At 44.3% G+C, this 14924-nt stretch overlaps 1 protein-coding gene across 2 annotated transcripts in view; it reads left to right on the forward strand.

Annotated features, from left to right (window-relative positions):
• The first annotated feature begins 1033 nt into the window (after nt 1-1033).
• Nucleotides 1034-14924, forward strand: part of PAK3 (p21 (RAC1) activated kinase 3) — a 126989-nt gene continuing 113098 nt past the window's right edge. For both annotated transcript variants that reach the window (XM_071442481.1, XM_071442479.1), the window contains exon 1: nt 1034-1285. The gene's annotated coding sequence lies outside the window, so the exon portion shown is untranslated. The remainder of the gene's footprint in view (nt 1286-14924) is intronic.

Raw genomic sequence — 14924 nt, forward strand, 5'->3', positions numbered from 1 at the left:
TGATTGTGGACAGGTTGTGGTGTATTGGTCCCTGAGTTCAGATCTTTTTCACTATCTTTTCTCTTCTTGCCTTTTCTGCCACAGGCCATCAGAGCATCCATTGTGCTGTGTGACTGGGAGGGTGGATAGGGGAGTTCTCTAGAGTAGCTAAGGCTTAGGGAGGGACAGTTTCACCATCTCATCTCTATTGTGCCTCTTGGCTAGAGGAGATGTTCTGCAAGTCTGATTCAACGTGATGGCACATGCTGAATGCTGAATTAAGAAATTACCATTTGCCTTCGTTAGATGGATGTTCATTTGGTGTCTCTCACTCTGCCCCTCAGCCTAGGCACGAAGCCAGAGGCACAGCTCAGCTCGGAGCCCTCGTTGCTCTCTGGAGTTTTGTGGAAGATGTGACACGTTTGTAAGGCACAAAAATCCCCACAGTGCCCGAGAGCAGCGCAGCCTTTAAACCCCAAGGCCGGTTTAAAGGCCGGTTCACAGCAAGGCACGGATGGTGACTGGGGCTGTTGCAGGAACCCCCCGGCGCCGCTGCGGGCGGGGTGCGCGGCTGCTCCGGACGGGGCGGGCGGGCAGCGCGTAACCCCGCAAACTCCGGGGGCCTGGGTAAGCGCCGGGCTCAGCCGGCCATCGGCAGTAGTGTCCCCGCACCACGGGATGTCACTACGGAGCCAGCGGACACCTTTATATTTCGGTGCTTTTTGTAGCCTTCCCTCTGGTGCTGTGACCGCGCGTCACTGAGGGCACCGCTGCCCTCAGCGGGCTCCGGGGCCGCCGAGCGCGCCCCGGCGGCACCGGGCAGGCCGCCCATCACTGGGGTGGAGAAAATTATTCGCTCCTTTTTTGCCTCCCAAGTAACCTCTGCCTCTCGGGCACGGCACCGCCTCCCCACCCCGCCCGGGGACCAAGGGACCGGGACGCCGCTGCCGCCCGGGGGCTGCGGGCAGCCGGGCCCCGGGACCGGACCCCGGGCTGTTGGGGCCGCCCGCATCCAGCCCCGGAGCATCGCGGAAGGAGGAGGGGGGCGAAAGCGGGTTCACTTCCGCCTGGCTGCAGGAACCACAAGCCCCCAGAATATATTAGAATAATAATAATAGAAAGGTCCCCCCCAGCCCCGTTTTTGTCCCCCTGGAAGGAGGGGGTGGAGAGCAGAGCAGCGAGGCTGGCGGCGGGCGGATCGATGTGGAGCCGGTGAGGCACCGCGGCCGGCCCCAGCTCCCCGCCGGCACCGCAGCCGCGGCCGGCAGGACAAGCGCAGCCTCCCCGCGGAGAGGCCAGGGAGAAGGTCTGTGCTTTGCCTTTGTACCTAGCGTGCCCGGCAACAGGCTGTGCCCTGGGCGGGCTCCTGGCAGCCCGCGGCCCCCCTGCAGCCAGCCGGGCATCAAAGCCCAGCCGGGGATCCGTGCGTGGCTGCAGCTTGCGAGGGGCTGCGGATAGCCCCGAGCTCTTTGTCAGCACCCGGCTCTCTTCGGTAATTCCCAAATCTATGCCTTCTAACCGCCCCGACTCCTGTCCTCGGGCTGGAGGTCTGGTTGTTTGAGGCTTCAGGGAGAACTGGCTCCATGGAAAAGGCTCTGGCATGTGCCTGGCAGTGCCGGTTGGGCCTGGATGCCGCGGGACCGGGATGCCGCGGGACAGGGATGCTGCGGGACAGGGATGCCGCGCTGCTGGCTGGCGCTGCAGGCAGGCATAGGAAACCTGGCGGAGGGCAGGAGGGAAGGGGAGGCCAAGGGCTCTGCAGGCTCCTCGTGTGAGACACCGGCGAGCCGGGCTGCTTGCCCGCTGGGCCGAGTTGAGCGCCATAGATTGCACCTTCCCATGCCAGATGCACCTTCAGTGACTTGCCATTTAAATATCTTAAGATCATTGCGTTTCACATATTAAACATTTCCCAACTTTTAGCTTGTTATTTTTAATCTTAACACCTTGAATTCCAGAGTGCTTTGATGCCTCAAACCTGTACACTGGTAGCTGAGCATTGTACTTTGGAAATCCTGCCAGAAGTCTGCACAATTTAATATTACTTTAATGTATAGCAATGTATAAGGGAAGTGATTTGCTTAAGACTAGTGAAAGCCTGGGGAAGAAAAACCCTGCCCTCTCATTGCCCTGTGCCTGCACTTCCCCTTCCAATTCCATTCCTCTTGCCCCTTTTTTCCAGCCAGAAGTGTGACACCTAGAGTTGTTTAGGAGCTACTTGCCCTCCTTTCGGAACCTTTTACAGGAACTATGGTCACAAGAGGGAAGAGGAAAAGTGAGTGTTCACTCTAAAGAGACTCTAATCCAGAAATTAAGGTATGGCACAGAAGGAATAAGCTGCAGTAAGCTAAAGCAGTCTGAGAGCTGAAAAAAATAAACAACTGGTCCATCTGTCATCTTGCTCATTTCCTTTCATGAAGTCTGAAGGTGCATTGAAAACAGCTTAAAGATCATGTTCTGAATTAAGCTCCTAACTTATATGTGAGAAAGTGGAGTGACTTCTCAGGGGTCCTGCAGTCACAACCTCATTTAGCATCCAGCTGGGGTGAAAGTGTCTTGTGGTGTGGTTAGTTGTGAAGAGTTTTAATAATGGGCTGTAGAACAAAGTTATTCTTTTGCTTGTGAATCTGCAGAGGAAGGGAAATAATCTTCTTTGATTCTGCTTCCCTTTGAATAATTTATTCTAAGTTCTCTTCTGCATGTGATGTAACTCGAATTTGTGGTGGGGACAGGATGCAACTCTGCCTTCTTGGTCAGCTGGAGAGGAAAGTGCTACCTGGTTAGGAGGTTCTACAAATCTGCTGCTGTAACATGGTTGACAGCTGCAATAGCATGGTTAACTCTAATTCTGCTGTGTATTTTCCCTGTAAACTGAGTAGTCAGTTACACTCAAGTGTGAGCTTGGGATTTATACCACAGAAACATTTACCTTAGCACAGAGACAAATGGGTAGAAGTAAAAGTAGTAAAATATTAACTTTGGATTATACTATTCAATGCAAAGATGTCAGAACAAGTGAGAGGTGCTTTCCCTGTGAATGGAGTTCAGTTCTGAAAGATAGAAGTACAGCATGGTGGTGCACAGGATGGTACAGGTAGAGCCATCCCTCTGCCATAGCTAGCAGTGATACAGAATATGAATCCTTCTGTATCTGTTGTCTGATGTAGATGTTGAAATTGCTGAGATTTCATTTGGTCTGTAAAAACTAGGGTACCACGTCACCCAAACCCCTTACCAGCAGCTGTAATGATATTTGAATGCTGTTGTGTGGATTTCTCTTTAAAACAGGGTTTACTCTCCAGAAGCCAGGGAAATCTGAATATTTATCTGCATTAGCAGAATGGTATTAAATGCAAAATCCTTAGCTGCCATGAATATTTATTCTTATCTTAGCTGGCTTCAAACTGCTTCTCTGGCCGATTGCCATCCCTGAAGGTTGTTTTCACAGAGGTTTTGGAGTGGACACTCACACACTGATACACCTCCAGATTTCATGTTCCTTGATATTTCTAAACAGATTGTCAGTAGTTGGCAAACAACTACATAAAAACAGTCAGTGAAGAAAGTATGGGCCCAAAAATACCTTTGGGCATCAATAGATATCACTTTAAATCATCAGATCATAACTAATTCAGCATATGTAAATACCCTCAGTCTCTCACAGTGCTCTCTTAAGATTGAGTGCCTTGAAATTATCCTCCTAGTTGAAGCCTTAACCCTTCAGATAGAATAAGATACATTTTGAGATCCTATAAGATTTCTTTTTTTTGAAAACTCCCCAGTAATCTTTCTTTCAGTGCATCATATTCTAGAAGGTTTCACAATGGAACCAGGGTCTGTAGTCACAGGTCTGTTGAGCACAGCAGGGTATGTATAGAATCTCCCTGGACACATTGAGTCCATGATGGATGAAGTGTTCATTGAGTGCACTGGAGGAGGTTTCTGAGTGTAGAGTTCTCCAGTGTGGGTGCTGGCCCTTGTGGGTATTTTGTGGGTAGTGCCATTATTTCTTTTAGCTGAGTACTGGCAGCCTGTCCCCATTCTTGATCAGTGCAGAGGGTCAGTTTAAGTATTATAGAAATACATTAATATTTACTAAGGACCTATGGTCTGGTTCCAAATTTACCCAAGAAAAATCACACAATAATTTAGGATGAATGTGACTTGATATAGTCCAACCTGCTGCTGAAAGCAGGACCAATTTTTAGCAGATTCCTCAGGGCTTAGTTCAGTTCAATTAGCAATAGGTCCAAAACCAAATATCCTACAAGCTCTGTGATGCAATTTCAGTGTTTGACCATCCTCATGAAAAAAAAAATAATCTAATCAGAATTCCCCATGTTTCAGTTTGTGTCTGTTACCTTTCACTGTACGCCTCTTGGAAGAGTCTGGTTCCATCTTCTATACCTTCTTGGTAGGTAGAAGTATATATGTAAATAGGTTGATATATAGAGAGAGTGAGGATAGAAGAGATGTGAAAAGGGCCTTTTCATAGCTGCTTTGCATTACAGGCAGCTTTCCTAAGGCTAAGATCTTCCATGTGGGTTACTCTGATGTGAAGTAAAGATGGTCACAGCTGTAGCCTTGCAATGAACCTGTCTCCTAAATCCTGCCTTTGAATGCAGCATTAATATGACAGACTGTGGACTGTGTCACTGGACTGGATGAAGTGCTGAATTAATGTGTCCCCTTTTCTACCTGTGGGGTTTTCCATGAGCTTCTTGCAGTTTCAGTAATGAAACCCATTTGTTGGCATGTTTTTTCCCCTAAGGCATTAATTTGATTTTGGGATGGATCCATCCTGTCATATTTGTATGGTGTAAGACATTTCCTTCCCTGACACCAAGTGTGCCCCAAGCAAAGTCACTGACCAGTGTCAGCAGTTTCCCAAATTTTAAACCTTGGGTACCATCAAGTGGCAGCATTATTTGCAAGGCAGCTTGTACCCATGAGCATCAAACACTGTGGAGTTATAGATTTCTGTGAGAAAGGGAAAGGGAAAGGGAAGGTATGGATCATCTGTGCTGGCCTCACATGTCACTAGGTCTCATAGACAAGGGCTTTGAAACAGCATGAAGCTGTGTCAGGAGAGGTTTAGGCTGGATATTAGGAAGAGATTCTTCACCAGGGGGTTGGGCACTGGAACAGGTTCTTCAGGGAAGTGGTCACAGCTCCAGCCTGACAGAGCTCAAGAAGCCAATGTTTGATTTGGACAACGTTCTCAGACACATGGTGGGGTTACTGGGGTTGTTCTGGACAGGGCCAGTTGGACTTGATGATCCTTGTGGGTTCCTTTCAACTCAGGAAATTCCGTGGTTCTGTGATTCTATGAACATGTGTCAGCCAAAGCAAAACAGAAATTAAATTGTGTAGGAGATAAAAACACCTTTGTAGGTGAAATAAAGGATAATGCCCTCTCCTAAATACACCATTTATGAGTTCTGAAGTTGAGAAATTTGTATTTAACTTTTGCCATCCCTCCCAAGTCCTGGACCACTGCTCCTTTCTCTTACATTGTTGTTAGGTAGTATGGAGTTCATGAATAAAACCTTTTCCAATAGGCTCAAGCAGGTTAATGCACTTTGATGTACACAATGGTGGTGTATTAAAAAGTCAGTGAAACACTGATTGAATTTTCAGTAACAATTTCGGTTCTAGTCCATAATGGCTGATTTGTGCAGAGGTTAGCAGAGAGCAATAATCAAACAATGTCTCTTACATAATAAGACAGAGGATCAGCTGGAAAAACTGACCTGCTGTCTGGCAGTTGATGTGAATGTTTTATTTTCATGGTAGCATAAGGACTGCAATATTAGAGTAGGTCTGAAGATCACCTGCTCTGCTGTTCTAGCCTGATATGACTTGTCCTGTGTGGCTCAGGTGACAGTATAAAGACCATACAACAGGAACTTTCTGGTCAGTTCATTTCCCCACATTATAGCTCCTTATCAATTATCAATTATCCTTACCCTTATCAATTTAAGATGCTTTCCAGCAGCAGTTATAGTAAATTCCACAACAGGCTATCTAGGGAGGATGCAGCATCTTCAGTAAGATGTAAGGGAGTAAGAAAGCAAGCATTGCTAAGGACATAAGTATTCAAGTGGGGGACTCAGGTCTTCACCATCAGTTAAACATTGCTGAGAGCTTCTCTTTCACACACAGGTGGTCACTCCTGAATGTCTGCAGGACAAGCTCTCTTCCCTGCCCACCTCCCAGCCCTTGCCATCAAAAACATCCCTTTCATCCTAGCTGTGGGTGAATGTACAGCACAGGGCTGATGGGGAGGGTAGAGCTTGTGACACTGCAGCTTTTCTGCCATACTAACTAGTTCACAATGTGTAGGGTGTGGAACAAGCAAAGCATGGGAGAGGTTACCATTTCCCTCTTTCAGGATGCTGGAGTAGATACACAAATACATAAAAATATGGGATAGAGCAGGGGAAAAGATATGTGTAGAAATACCAGTTTGTAATTCTATGGAACTCAATAGGAGTTTATGCCCTGGTCTTCAGTTTTGCTCTACACCTAACCTTTAATGTATCTAATCAATCTTCCCATTGCTCAAGGGCCTCATCTAAGTTTGATTAGCCATTTTAAGGAAAACAGTTTATTGCTGAGTAACAATGAATCACAGCCTTCAGATTAAATTAAAAGTCAGGAAGACCCAAAAGCAAAGAAGGCAGTAAGATCTCTGACCTCTGGAAGAAGCCCTGGAAAGCCTGTTACTGAAGGAGCCTTCTCTGCTCATCCTCACAAGCTCCTGCAGCAGGACTCCCAGACCAGTGGTACTCTTTGGAAAACACCTTGGCAGGACAAACTTTTCTGAGAAAGAGGCTGTAAGTACAGGAAGATCCCCATTTAGAGCTGAGGTCACAGGACTGTTATCAGCTGATTTGGATTCTGTCCCAAATTCTCCTCTTGCCCTGCTGTGAGAGACTGGATTTTTCACTTAACCTACCTGCACTTTGCATCTTCCAGATAGAAAACTATTTTTATTTATCTCTTTGAGATCTCTATAAAAAGGATGCTATGTATCATCCTCACTCTTTACAGTCAGCTAGAGGCAAATCATATAAAAGCTCTGTAAGTGCAGCACATTTTGGCCTGACAGGTCTGTAATGACCATTTCACTGGGACTCCTTAATAGCTGCAAAACTGAAATGGAATATCCTCCTCTTGCATATTCAGAAAGGCACTTGAGACAGGTGTCTGCCCAGGCCATTGTCCAGCACAGAGTGCACTGGAGGAGCACATACCCACATGAGGTTTCATCAGTGTGGGATTTCATTTCTGCCATACCACCTGCAAATCGTGGCAGCCATGTGACAAATGGGGCAGGAGCCTTGGGGTTATTTTGTGGGGCTTTCCCATAGGATCAAAGAAACTGCCCTTTTCATTTTCAGATTAGTGCTTATATTATTAATTAATGAAGAGGGGAGATAAAGAGGTCTGTTGGCTTTGCCCCTCTTTAATGTTTATCAGGGGAAAAATTATACCTTGAAGACCTGTTTATTTTAAGATTTTTTTCTCTGCTAACAGCTAACAATGTTTACCACTGATCTCCCCAGAGATGGCTGGAGTGTCTTTGGCTCTGAGCCTGCACAGGAAGAATAAGGGAATAATAAGCTAAAGGGTTGTTTTTGGAGGATTTTTGATAGTTGTTTGTTTTCTTCATTACGTGTTCGAGGCTTGTTTCCATGAGAAAACTCTAGGTAACCACAGAACTGAGGAAATTCTATTATCTTGGGAACTGAGGAGTGGAAGATGAGAAATATGATGGAGAGCAGATTTGCAGGCAAAAAACTGTTAATGTTTTTACAGAACATCCAGTACTTGCCTGCAGTGCTTTGGCTACAGTGTGGATTTTTTCTGTAGACCACCCCAATGGAATTTGAGAAGAATAAATTAGATATTAGAGAACATTTTAAAATAATACTTTTACAGTCACATCCCTACTCTGGCTATAAATATACATCATGAAAGCAGTGTAAAATATTTCTGTAGTGTTTTACTGCAATGTTTATGTTTGTCTTCCTTCTTTCACTCATTCTCACTCTGTGATGAGTGTAAGAAGTCTTAGTGCTGGCAGGACAAGATGACACTTCCTCTCCAGCACAAGTTACTATAATTCTTCTTCTACCTCTCTCCTTCTAGAGCCACTAAGGAGATACCTGCAGCAGTGGAAAGTTCTTCCCCCAAAGGTAGAGTCAAGAAATGCTATTAGATTTACATTTTCTCTCTGTTAAACAACACTGAGTGTTAAGCAGAGGGTCTTTTCAGGGGCAAAGTTCCTGTGGCAAGATTGTAAATTCTCATTTGGTCTAGTTTTTAGAAATTCCATCCCCAGAAGTATCTGGAAGAAAGTTCAAAGAAAATTGAAATTCTTGAAGCCAAACAGTTCAGAAAATTAAGCCCTAAGCAGCTCTGCTCAAGATTACATAAGGAACCAGCTTTTAGTCCCTCCCCTTGGTGTTTTTTCATGGTTCATCGATCAACAACTGCAAAATCCTCAGGCACCTTTTGAACACCTCATCCAGGAAGGGACCCTCATAATTCAGTGGAGTCCAGTGATCAGGTGACCCAAAATATCTTCCAGTTTATTCAAAAATTTTCCTTAATTCCAGGAAGTTTCTAGAGAATTCATCATTTTCAAGTAGTTCATAGAGAAGGAAATGTGCTGATCAAGATACAGGAATAATTATTTGCTTTAACTGTTCAGATATGGCTTCTTGAATTTTCCAGTCAAGCTTCAGAATTACTGGTATTTATTCAAGTAAGATGATGAGATGACTTATTTTCAGTTGGCAATTAATACATTGGCTTTAGGGAATGAAAACTGTGTTACATGAGAAACAAGAACAGCAACATCAACAAAAGATTTTCGTCTGTTCCTTGTGCCAGTCTGTGTTGTGTGTAAATCTGTAATTCTCAGCTGCCTTACCATCAACCATGTCTGGAATCTGGGGTGTGCCTGTGGTGTGGAGTGCCTTGCCTTTGCTGGCTCCTTGTGGGGAGAACAGCTTGGGAAGCTGGAGGCTGGCTGAGCCTGCCAAGATCCATTCTAGGGAATCCATGGCACTGTCACCACTGGAGCTTTGCACTTTTCACTTGGAATGAGGTTGACCATCTATTGGGCACCCTGCAGATTTTTAATACCAGCTTTGTTTCAAAAGTTCCCATCACGGGGATTTCAAAGGGATCCAGGCAGGTGAAGCCATGATTGCAATTTTCTAGAGTAAGTGCAGTCCTGAGGAGGAGGTATGTGGGCACACAATATGTGTGTGGATTGGTTTAACTCATCTTTAATCCTTTAGGTTTGGGAGTGGATGTAAAACCCCCTTTTTTTTTTTCCTTCCTGTTTCTTGGATGGAGGGGTAAAAAAAGAAATTATCTCTGCCATTCTGTATCTTTCTTGCAGAGAGCTTGTGAGGTAGTAGGGAATCTCTCAATTAATGTGCTTTATGTTTTTTCAAAGATGGGGTTCTTCCTCAAGGTTTTCCAGATCTGATTTGACTGATGATATGATGAGTAGACTTGAAGCATTCCCTTGATGGTCAATAAACAGGAAACAAATTCAGCTGGGGATCCCTGTCCAAGGAGCACAAAATACGAGGAATACAGAGTCACATTTTCAGAAATCTGAAGTTAATTATTAATTTATTATTTCAGAAATCTGAGTTAAAACAGCCAAGAAGACAGACATGTAAACACAAAAGGCTTTGTTCATTATTGATGTTAAGGTATCAAACACACATTCTATGAGACTTTATTTAAAGTGGAGCTTACCTGTGTTGTCTAGAAAGGACAAAATATCTTATAAAAGTTTGCATATGATATCCTGAGTCTCACTCTGAACTTCTCTCTGGAGAGTCCAGTCCTCAGCTGCATTTTACTTAACTCTGAGGCTTAAATTAGGAATGGGGTGAAGTTTTGCCTCTTTTGAAATCAGGACAGTCTTAATTTTGAATCCAGGTAAGCATATGGGTTTCATACTCTTCAAACAATTTGAGGAAGAGTTTCCAATTTTCTATTTGGGATTTGCTCTGATTCTCAATGAGAACAGCAGTTTGGAAATCAATGTATATGCTATTTGTGCTTACAAGAAATTACGGTTGTAATTGCTCACAAAATTAGAAGGAATTTTAGGAAAAAAGGTCAAATTTTAGGAGCTCTTAAGTAATTTGTCCAAAGTGTTTTAACATATGTGAACAAAGACTGTTAATTTCCTTTTGTTATGTGTGCAAAGTTTAAATAAGGTGCTTATGGAGTGCAAGTAGTTACAAAGGAGATAGATTTCTTTATAGCTTGCCTTGTTTGTGAAATACATTTTATGTCATGAGGCACCGATTACCTAAATTAGAAATCCCAAACAATGGTGTTGTCTCATTTGGTAGGAAGCAGAGACTGTGTGGACAACTGAAAGCTTGCTTAAAGGCAATCTGTGACCCACTCCATACTGTTCTTATGCTAATGTGAGAATGGGTGTCCTGGTCACCATCTGCTGTCCCTGAGGTTCCGGCCTTGGGCACTCAGAATTGGTTTGCTTTATTAATGCTAGGCCATTCAGAACAGCAGCAGTGCATTTGTTATAGTCTGTGAAATCAGAAGTTCCAATTGTAAGCATACAGAGATAACTGTCACTTTTAATAATTCACTCAAACATGATAGCCACCACTTTTTCCAACCTCTCAGGCAGAGATGCCATCTTTCAAGCTGGAGCTACCTTCAGCAAATTCAACAAAGGCCTCTCTGGCTTTTCAGGATGATAGGGTTTTACTTCCTTGGAAGGTCGTTTCATTAGGTACTGGATGGATTTATTAGGTACTGGATGGATTTATTGTCTGGCTCTGCATTTTAACTTTTGCAAATGCCCCCTGGAGAAACAGAATAGTACCTTGATATAAATAAAAAATTAATAAATAAGACATACAATGTGATTATTTTTAGAGGGGCTAAAGGGCTGGGTTATCAAATATCCTCAACTAGTCTAATTAAACCAGTTGAGATTTAAAGGACCCCATGCATCAGTTTTGCCTAAGCTTGTTGTCAGGACAAATGGCTACAATCTCAGTTGTAAGTACCTAATAAAGTCTCATGGAATGGTGATTCTGTTTGTGCTTATTAGCTATATGGTTCTTCCTTTGGTGTGCATGGCTAATTAGAAAACAATTCTTTACGTTGCTCATTGTGGAGTTCCCCAGGTACAAGTCAGGATAGTTGAACTGGTAGGCAGCAAGCCATGTATGTGCTCCTGCCCTGCTGGGCCTGCAGTGTGGAAAGGGGCAGAGCACACAAAGCTCAGAACCTGCACATCTCCTGCTTTATCCCTGCCATGGGTACAGGGCAGTTCCTGAGGTGACACCAGTCCACAGCCTTCCCTAGGAAATAGAATCGTGGCTTCCTTCCATTTTCCAGGTGAGGGAAGTGGGACATGGCTAATGTTGTGCCTTGTGTCCCCAAGCCTGCAGCAGCACTGGGAGCATTGGGGCTGTGCCAGGTTCAGCCCCAAACTGCCCACACTGGGCGTGCAGGGGGAACTGGAGGTGTTCAGGGTGTGGGGAGGCAGTGAGGCTGTGTGAACAATGGGACAGGCTGTGGTCTCAGCTGATGTCAGGCTTTTTGTGGTGTCCCAGTAAAAGAGCATTTTATGGCAGAGTGGGCATGGAACAGGTCCCCCAAGGCTGTTGGGTGATTAAGTGAGAGTGTAATTTTGGGGGCTGACTCTCCTGACTCCTAATTGCTCTGATCTGCATGCAGAATTTATTTATGATGACCTCTGTGATGAAAAAAATGAGCCAGTTGCCTAATAAGCAATACAGCCAACAGGGAGAACAACTTTCAGCAGCTACTTTTGTCCCCTCCCTTGCCTCCAGAGCTTTCTGTTGTTTCTTTCAGTTATGGCTGAAGGAGACAAGTGCTCCAGGGCCAGGGAAGATGAGAGTTAATTACACTGTGGAACGGGATTGTTGCACAGTGCTGGTTCTTTCCCATCCTTGTCTCAGGTGCTTTGGAGTAGAGCAGAGCCAGCAGAGTTCTTCAGAACTATCCTTTGCTTATTTTGGAAGCACTGGAAATACAAAGCTGAACCTCTTTCCCTTAAATGAAGACAATGAGGAGCAGGCTTCTTTTTGGTGTCAGCATTGTGAAAGTCGTGCCAAGATCAAGTGAAATTCACCTCAGCAGAGGTGGATCTCATATTGTGTGTATAGTTTAGAAAGGAGAGTAACAGTGTGTGCACTCCATGAAGTTTCTGGGTGAATCTGTATTTCAGTAGTTTTTGCTGTAAAATCTAGAAGGAAGTCCCTGAGACACGCATAGGGGAAAAAATATTTGTATCTCGAGGATGAAGTAGAACATTAGGATATGGAAGGTTGTCCTAGAAATCACTCTGGGTAATAGAATCACAGAATCCATCTTCCTTACTTTCTGAGTTCTTGTTTAGGACACTGTCTTAGTGGAATGTTGGTGTAAAACAGAAGTGAAGAAAGGGGAGATGGGGCATTCTACAGAATAATGGGGGGAAAGCTGACAACAGTGTCCCCTTTGGCTCTGCTCATTTGAAGTGCTGAACTTGGGCAGAGATCTGAGTACATAAGATGTGCTTACAGATATCTGGCTACTCTTTGGTTTCTCAGTGATTGAGGATAATCAAATCTTTGTGAAATAGAGCCCTTCCTGACCAGAGGAGTGTTGCCAGGCTGTTACAGGGGCTGCTGCTCTGCCAGCTGCACACGTGGAATTGTTCAGCATGTAGGTGCATCTGCTTAGGAATGTGGTCCTATGGAGTCATGCAGAGCTAGTGAGAGCATTGAACCAGGTATGACAGGTTCAGAGTCCCTCATCTGTCAGGACAATTTCGTCTCACATCAGGGACAAGTGTTAGAATCTGTCACATTTCAGTTTAGTACAATAATCTCTGGGTTTGCCTGTCCTGATTGGAAAGATTCCCATTTAAATGTGGATGATGCTTCAGAATGATTTTGCTGCATTAAAATACCAGAATAGGTTTGTTTTTCACTATAAAAGGCACTGAATTACTGAAGTTTCATAAAGTGCCATGGAGCAAAACAGTTGTCTTCTTATCATGTCTTGTATGTAATACCTTCAGGTCACACAAGCTGGGACTGAAGAGTATCTGCAGGGCATGTGGAAATGCAGAGGAGAGAGGACTTTAAGAAATGTTTATCATCTGGGATGCCAATCTCTTTTAGTGGTTGGAAGAAAAATTCTGCTCTGCTTGTACCTTGCCTGTACACTCTGATAATTACAGCAGTACATGGTGTGAAACAGTAAACCTTTCAAGTTCTGGTGTTCTTACTTGGTTCTTCTCTTGACAGAAATGATACTGACAGGGTTGATTGAACACTTTTGAAATATGTTTTTAGTTTCTTCCCTAGAAATAACATGTGCCACTCCATTGGAAGATAAGTGACAGCAACAACTCGGTTCTGATGCGTGAGGGAAATCAGAAATGACCAGAAGCAACTATTGTTAGAAATGAAGAGCTGGTGTCTGCACATGTCAGTGCAGTGTTCCTTATGTTTTCATTGTTGACTGGGTAGGAAAAACAGTCCTGCTAGCATGCTGGTGCTTACACGAGGTGTAGGGATATCTGTCAAAATCTATTGAGGTGCTTTGAGAAGTTGTAAAATAACATCTCTGCAAAGGACTCTGCGTAAGCTCTTGGAGAGTCTGCAGCAGTGCTAGACAACCTTCCAAGCCTTTATCACAGCCTGGAAGCCTCCATCTTCAAAAAGGCCCTGTTTTTCTTGGACACAAACAACAACAAGTGAAAGTTTGTGTCTAAAGAAGTTAAAAATAAATTGTGAAGAGAGATACTTTCAGGGATGACAGGACTACAATGAGCAAGTCTTCATTATTCTATGCAGGACTCTCTAGAGTGACAACTTTAGTCAGGGAGTGTAATTATTTGCTTTTGGAATACTTAATGTTGGTTCCTTCAAGCTGAGTTAACTTATTACCAAGTGTATTCCATTTGTCCCCTTGTCAACAGATACAGGTTGTCTTCTGTTCCCCTTGTTATAGGAAGGACAGCTGGGGAGGCCAGAGGACAGGGATGGCTCTCAGAGACACTGAATGCTGACAGTGGCTCAGTTTTGTTTACAATTGTTTTTGTATCTCTGACTTGATCTAAACTGAACAAGATACTTGGTTCCTACATAGGTATTTTGATATGTTGAGATATTAGTGAGATATCACAAATATTTTGAAAAATGGTCCTTCTCTCTCCTATCACAGTGACATTTGCTGCTGCTTGGTGGAGTGTCCCAGCTGGGACTCAAAGTCTCATGGTTAACCAGGAGCTGGCACTAGGAAGTTGGATCTTGTTCTTGCACCCCTTTTCAGACATCACACAGAGCTAGATACAGTGGGTGGGCTTTGGGAGCTACCAATTATAACAGCAGTGGCAGTGCCTTCCTCCTGCCTTGCAAAACCAGTGCATCCAATAGAGCACCTGAGCTGAGTGTGCCTGGCCATGTTGGGATGAGTTGGCTGGAAAATGAGAGCTACACTGTGTGCTCTCAATAAATCACTAGCTTCTCCTTTCCCAGAATTCTTGTGAGTAATCACCCTATACCTGCAGATTAAAACCTATTTAAACCTTAAGAAACATCGTGTAACATGATTTATATTCTTGCACTTGTGCACAGTCATGGTTCCTTTCTAAGCAGAAAAGATCATAGCAGAATCCAGGCAAGGAGGAGAGCTGAACGAAACAGTAACAGCAGAGGAGCTGGTCAGAGCAGGACTGCAGTTCCCCTCCTGCTGGTTCGTTCGTCTCCTGGTGCTGCTGGGACACCTTCTGCAGGAGCTCAGCAAGAGCTCTTCCTCCTCTGGGTGTGTGTCAGGCTCTTGATTTGCAAGGCCTCATTTAAACTGGTAGATCAAAACACTTGCTTCCTCAGGAGAAAGGAATGTTT

The sequence above is a fragment of the Agelaius tricolor genome, unplaced genomic scaffold (genome assembly GCF_023055355.1).
Source record: "Agelaius tricolor isolate 1412-34295 unplaced genomic scaffold, bAgeTri1.0.p SCAF_17, whole genome shotgun sequence".
Lineage (NCBI taxonomy): Eukaryota > Metazoa > Chordata > Aves > Passeriformes > Icteridae > Agelaius > Agelaius tricolor.